The 7,140-nt window shown below is 35.9% G+C and overlaps 1 non-coding gene across 1 annotated transcript; it reads right to left on the bottom strand.

Annotated features, from left to right (window-relative positions):
- Nucleotides 1-6,807: 6,807 nt before the first annotated feature.
- On the bottom strand, nt 6,808-6,914 carry LOC121216856 (small nucleolar RNA R71). Its single transcript, XR_005913062.1, has one exon. It is a non-coding gene; the product is annotated as a small nucleolar RNA R71 (small nucleolar RNA).
- Between the last annotated feature and the right edge of the window lie 226 nt (nt 6,915-7,140).

Raw genomic sequence — 7,140 nt, 5'->3', positions numbered from 1 at the left:
TCCTGGTGGCTATGCCACAAATTATCTGTTCTGGTGGCCCTGCCACGTATATCTGTTCTGGTGGCACTGCCACAAAATATCTGTATCTGGTGACTCTGTCACATTTTCTGTATCTGGCAGCCATGCTGCATATTTCTGTGGCGTGTAGCGGTTGGGTGGGTCGAGTAGTCTACCCACATGGGGAAGGATGATATGGGGGTATATGTGGTTGGGTATGGTTGGGTTTCTGCATAAGCATGATATATCTATTCTGGTCTGTTCTGGGCCTACGGGCTTTATTCTAATATCTGTTCTGGGCTGAGGCCAACTTATTCTGTCTCTGTGGTTTGAACTGATTTAGGTTATGGTTGGGTTTGATTACACACTGAGTTTCCCAAAACTCACCCCTTATTTTCATCCTCGCAGGTAATCCTCAACCATAATGGGCTTGGAGCTGCGAGGGATTCGGACTGGCCACATGTTTCTACAAACCTGGTTTCTTTCTGGTGAACTGGACGTCCTTTTAATTTCATTTATGGTTTTGGGTTTTAAGTGTAATAAGGCATTTTAATTATTTTTATGGTCTTGTTTTACTTTTATTATTTTATTTTGTTATGATGAAAAAAAAAAACTATGATAACTAAGGAAAATGGATTAGCTTTAGGACGCATTTTCAAAAACATCAAGGGATTTCAAAATAACACGATTACAAGTAAGACTTCTGCTAAGCAAACGTTTTCAAACTTAATCCTTTTCTTAAGATAGACACAACCAGACGGTTTTCTCAAAATTATACGAGTCGTTAAGGTGTGGCAATGGTGGTGTGCATGTCTAGGATCGGATCCGAAGGGAGCTTGGTACTTAAGCAGTCCGACGGACTCACCTCCTCTTCTGCCTGGTTTCCTACCTGGTGCACAGCTTCTATTCACGTTAACCTGCTTTAAAAAGTATCTTTTACAACCCCAACTAAGTTTTCCAAACCAAGTAAAACGGAACGTTTTGAACGAATCGATGTGGTGCACCGGATCCGGTCATAACGTCTAGGCCGGGTTTGGGGTTTTACAGTATCAGTACCTGATGTTCAGGTTTTGTAACATCCCAAAATAGTGCCTAAACAGGACAGTGGTTGCGAAACCATGAATCCGAGATAGAAAAGTTTATTTTGATTAATTTTTTTAATTTACCGAGTGATTAGATGCATGTGTTAGAGAATCGATGGAAAATTTTATAGATAGCATGCTTAATTTGCCTACTAGGGCTCAATTACAAAAGTTGATAAACATGAGTTTTAGATGCTAAATGATTAAATTGAAGAGTATAATTGAAGTAGAGGTTCTTAAATGGTAATTAAACCATTAGGTTTTAATGGACACAAATGGACATACATAGATAAAAATAACTAAAGTTTTAATGAAGGGTATTTTAGTCATTTGGTAATTAAAAGATTGAAAAAGGGAAAAAAGATGGGAAAATGTGCCCATCTTCTTCATTAGGACGAAATTTCAAGGGTTCTTCATGGTTAGGGTTTTGTCAAGCTTTCAAGCTTCATAGTAAGTGATTCCAAGCCCCGTTTTTAATGTTCTTTATGTTTTTGAAGTCCCGGTAACTTGATTTAACATATTCTAGCAATAATTTAACCTAAGGTTCATATTAGGAAAAATAACCATAGGTGAAATGTGTTTATTTTGATGTTTTATCGTAGAATATGAAGATTGAAATTATGTTAAACGACTTGAGCTAAGCAATTTTAAGCGAAAAAAGAGTAAAACGACATAATCGGTAAAAATACGTAATGGTCATAAGTACATGTTAGAGTGGGAATTTGATGTAGTCGTTCATAAAACATAAGAATCAGGGATAAAGTTTCATTTCAGAGCCTTGAGGCAAAAGTGTAAATATGCAAAAGTTTAGGGACAAATCATAATTTTGCCAAAGTTAGAGTTAAGGACTGTTTTGATAAATGTGAATATTAAATAAGTTAAATTTGCTATTATAGATCAAGAAGAACAAAATTCGGGGTTAGACCGAGGAAAGAAAAAGGTTGAGGACTAAATCAAAATATTTGATCGTATTTTGTATCGAGGTAAGTTTACGGGAAAAAAATGCAATGATTTATTATTTATAATTAATGATTTTTTCAACATCTATATATTTATTTTTTAAATTTATTTCTTGATGATTCAACTAAGAATTCACGGAGAAATGATACTTAAAAGTTTCGGTTGAACCTTAGGAATGTGTAGGATACAAATGTCATGGCATTAGGGTTTAAGGATACCAAGTAAGACCATGCCAAGGCATGGCATTGGTAAGTTTTACGAGGCAAGGAAATCATGTAAGACCATGTCAAGACATGGCTTTGATAAACTACTATAAGGCAAAGATCCCATGTAAGACCATGCCAAGACTTGACAATGGTGAATTCATAAGGCAAGGATACCACGTAAGACCATGTCAAGACATGGCAAAGGTAAGTTTAAAAAGGAAAGGTGCCCGTGTATCCTTAGTATTCCAAATGGTTCAACGGAAAATTCAAAGAGTGTACCAAAGGGAAGGTAAGATAAGTCCATGTTCGAAAGGTTCAGGTTATCTTGATAATTCATTTAGAATGTTGTTATTTATTTACATGCAAACTTACTAAGCCTTATGCTTACTCCCTTTCTTTTCTCTCTTTTTTATAGTATCGCAAAGCCAACTCAGAAAATCGTAAAGACATCGGAGATCGCCTCACACTATTAACGAGTTATCTCGGTATTTTGTGACTAGAAATACTTCAAGTTATGCCATGTATAGGGACTTGGCTATTTTGTGTGTATGTTCTTATAATATGATTAAAGAATGGCATGTGAATACTTGGTAATTATTAGCTTATTATATAGCTAATTAAGAACATGTTTTAGTATTATGTATGCCTAGATGAGGTTTGATGCAAATAAACTATGAAAGAGTAAGAGTTGGCCATGGAACAGTTAGGAAACAGCAGTAGTGACATGGTTTTGAAAAATCACTGTAGAAATGGAATAATGGTGAATGAGATATAGAATTAAAGCTTATTAAGTCTATTTTTATAGGAAAGAAACAGAGCAAACAAAGGAAGTCTATATTCTGAAATATTTAAATTTCTATAAGACTGGTTCAAAGTGACTTCGTGATCCCCTGTTCCAACTTTGGAAAATCACTAGATATTGTAAAAAAAATAATTGTAAGTCAAATTTTATATTTTTAGATTCCTTAGTGAGTCTATATTCATTAGAAACTAATGGAAACATTATCCGATTTTTATATAATGATATAATTGATTTTTAGTGAAGAGAGGTCAAGTCTGCTTAACTGCGAAATAGGGGAAACTTTAATGAATAAATTATACTAATTGGCAAAACCAAAAATTCTTGAAACATTATGGTAAGAAGATATATGAGTCTAGTTTTAGTAAAAATTTACATATTTAAATTTTGAGTTTTTTAACTCGAGTTATAATTAATTTAGTGACTGTTATGCAGATGGACAGTTTTATTATGAACAGTGAAATAAATTGTTTTGATTTGTGTAAGTAATCGGAAAGTTTTTAATGTTCCTCGTTTGGTCTCGAACCGTTCCAATTGCACATTTTAGGGCCTCGAGTGCCCTTTTTAGGGATTTATTGGATGAATGTGAGTGAATTAAGTTTTTTTAAAAGTAAATAATTTTTTATGCCCCGAACAAGTAAGATAAGTCTGGTAACGCCTCGTGCTCGACTCCGGCGATGGTCTTAGGTAAGGGGTGTTACATTTATTGGTATTAGAGTAACAGTTTAGTCGGTTCTTGGAATATTCAGTATGAGTAAGAGTCTATCTATACATGCCATACTTATATTTTGATAGTATGACGACTCCTAATGTTTTTAAAATGTTTTTCTTTTATAGTTATGGACTCCGAACGACTTGGTGCAGATGATATAGAAAGTAATGTGCCCACTTCCGTAGAAGAGCCAGTGCCACCAGATAGTAGTGAAAGGCCCGTTACAGTTAGTCAGGGAGGAGGGGCTCGAGAAGCCTTCTTCCAAGCTATGAATGAATGTTTTGCCGAGTTCATTCGTAGGAATCCGGCCTTTAGACCTTCACCCCCTCATGATCCTCAGACTACCCATGTAGCTTCCCCAGTTACAAATATAGTCAGAAGAGAGAAGCCACTAGTTGATAAAATTAGGAAACAAGGGGCCGAAGAGTTTTAGGCTACTAAAGATGATGATGTAGTGGCTCGAGAATACTATCAGGGTCTTTGATGAGTTATCCTGCACACCTGAAGAGTGCATGAAGTGTTTTGTATCACTTTTACGAGACTCGGCCTACCATTGGTGGAAGACACTTGTGTCAGCAGTATTGAAAGAGAGGGTTACTTGGGATTTCATTCAGGAGGAGTTCCTTAAGAAATACATTAGTCAGAGATTCATCGATCAGAAAAGAAAAAATTCCTTGAACTAAGGCAGGGTAAGATGACAGTGACTGAATATGAACGTGAATTTGTTAGACTCAGTAATTATGCTCGAGAGTGTATGTCTACTGAAGCTATTATGTGCAAGAGATTTGAAGATGGGCTCAATAATGATATTCGACTGTCAGTCTGTGTGTTAGAAATAAAAGAGTTCGTCATTTTAGTTGAAAGAGCTTGTATGGCAGAGGAGTTGCTGAAAGGAAAGGGTAAAGTTGAAATTGAGATGCAAGACACGAAGAAAAGATAGATGAGCAAGTCATTTCAGTCTACATCCAAGAGGCCTAGAGAGTTCTCTACGAGATCTAATTTTTCAGTAGGATATTGATAAACCGTAAATTATACATATTTTTACCCCATGTTTAATGCATTTTATGGATGATTTTCCATTAGAATTGGTGAATTCGATGCTCCTAATGCTTTAATTTTATGTTTTATACTTAGGAGAGCATAGGAGAGCAAAAGGAATAAGAAACGAGCTAAAATTAGAGAAAATGGGCCAAAGTACGAAATCAACATGGCCTGGACCTCCTCACACAGGTAGACCGCACAGCCATGTCAATTTGGCAAGCTCGAACACGACCTGAAGTAATCAAACACGGGTGTGTCCCTGCCGAGCCCAAGTTGAGTCCAATTCGGAAAAGGCTAATTTTGAGGGCTTTTAGGCATTTCAAAGCCTATAAATACACCCTAGAGAAGGAAGAAAAAGACACGAAGAATAGGGACTAAGAAGTTACTCCAAGGAAGCCGATTGATCCATCTCAGAAGCTAGATTCATCATCAAGACTGAAGATCTCTCCTCAATTACCCTTCAGGAGTTTTGGGTTTTCTTTATGTTTTGTATTCTTTATTCTTCTAAGATGTTTTCGTATTTAGTTTTGAACTAAAACCCCTAAATACCTAAGGGGAATGAAACCTAAGACGAATATTGTTATTATTTCTGAATCGTATGATAAATATTTAACTTGTTCTTAATTATGTATTCTTAATTCTTGTTTTGATATCCCAGGATACTAATTCAAGACAAGCTCTTATTCAGAGGAGGAATAGACCCTGTCTAAGAGTACATTTGTCATAATTAAGCGGAGTTGATTGCGTGCCTAGACATAGGGTGACAAGATTTTTCCAGATTAGGGTGAAACCTAATAAGGGGATCCATAAATGGAGTTAATGCAACCATAGAGTGTTAATTAGAGAAAAGTTTTGGTTATTCAATCTAGGGTTTAGATGTTATTAGTCTTGAATAGGGATAATAACATAACTTAGGGATCTCTACGAAACAAGTTGAATGAATAAATCATCCGATTCAGAGTCAGAATAACAAGTAAAGTCTAGGTGGAGTTTTCCTTAGGTATTGTCTTAAGTCAATCGATTTTCCCAAAAGCAATTCCCCAATTATTTTCTTTGTGAGTTCTTAGTTTAGATAATTAGTTAATTAAAACAAAACCTCTTTATTCTTAGGCTAGATAATAAAAAGACAGTCATTACTAGTACTTTTATTTCCTTTGGGTTCGACAATCCTGTCTTGCTAAAACTATACTACTGTTTGATAGATAAACTTGCCTACATCGCAGTAATTGTTAGTTCAAGAATGAGTAATTATAAATATTTAAAACCTATCACGAAATCACACGATCTAGTTTTTGGCGCCGTTGCCGGGGAGCTAAGATATTAGGAACGCTCAATTTTTATTACTTTAGGCATTTATTTTTCTTGCAATTTAATTTAATTTTATTATTATTATTTATTAACTTACTATTTCTTTCTCTTGGCAGGTATTTATAGTTTATAACTAGAAGAAACCCGTCATGACCATTACTTTTTGACAAAGAAATCGATCATACAGTTTGCAGAAACCAAAGAGAAATAAGGTGAAGCTTACGATACACAGAGAATGAGCAAGAAGACGATACTCAACCCCCAATCGAAGAGATGGCTGAAAACCAAGACAATCAGCTACCTCCTACAATTGCGGCTAATCAAAACCCTGCTCCACGTACTATGTATGATTATGCTAAACCTTTTTTAACAGGAACTGAATCTAGCATAGTTAGACCTGCTGTTGCTGCAAATACTTTTGAATTAAAACCTAACACTATTCAAATGATACAGCAATTTGTTTAGTTTGATGGTTTGCAGGATGAAGATCCCAACGCTCACTTAGCAAACTTTCTGGAGTTTTGCGATACATTTAAAATCAATGGCGTTTCTGATGATGCCATTCGTCTTCGGTTATTCCCTTTTCCATTAAGGAACAAAGCTAAATAGTGGCTGAACTTGTTACCATGAGGGTCAATTACTACTTGGGAACAAATGACCGAAAAATTCTTACTAAAATATTTTCTGCCAGTTAAAACGGCTAAATTACGTAATGATATCTCTTCTTTTGTGCAGATGGATTTAGAAACCCTCTACGATGCATGAGAGAGATACAAGGACTTACTGAGAAGGTGCCCTCACCATGGGTTACCACTTTGGCTCCAAGTTCAAACATTCCACAATGGTCTGAATCCTTCGACTCGGCAAATGGTTGACGCAGCTGCTGGCGGAACCATCAATAGTAAAACACCTGAAGATGCCTATGAGTTTATTGAGGAGATGTCACTGAATAACTATCAGTGGCAAGACATGGGGACAAAGCCAATGAAAAAAGCTGGTTTTTATAACGTCGATTCGGTCACCATGCTGTCAAAT

The sequence above is a fragment of the Gossypium hirsutum genome, chromosome A02, assembly GCF_007990345.1.
Source record: "Gossypium hirsutum isolate 1008001.06 chromosome A02, Gossypium_hirsutum_v2.1, whole genome shotgun sequence".
Lineage (NCBI taxonomy): Eukaryota > Viridiplantae > Streptophyta > Magnoliopsida > Malvales > Malvaceae > Gossypium > Gossypium hirsutum.
Note: the sequence above shows the minus strand (reverse complement) of the source record. Positions and strands in the feature narration are given on the sequence as shown.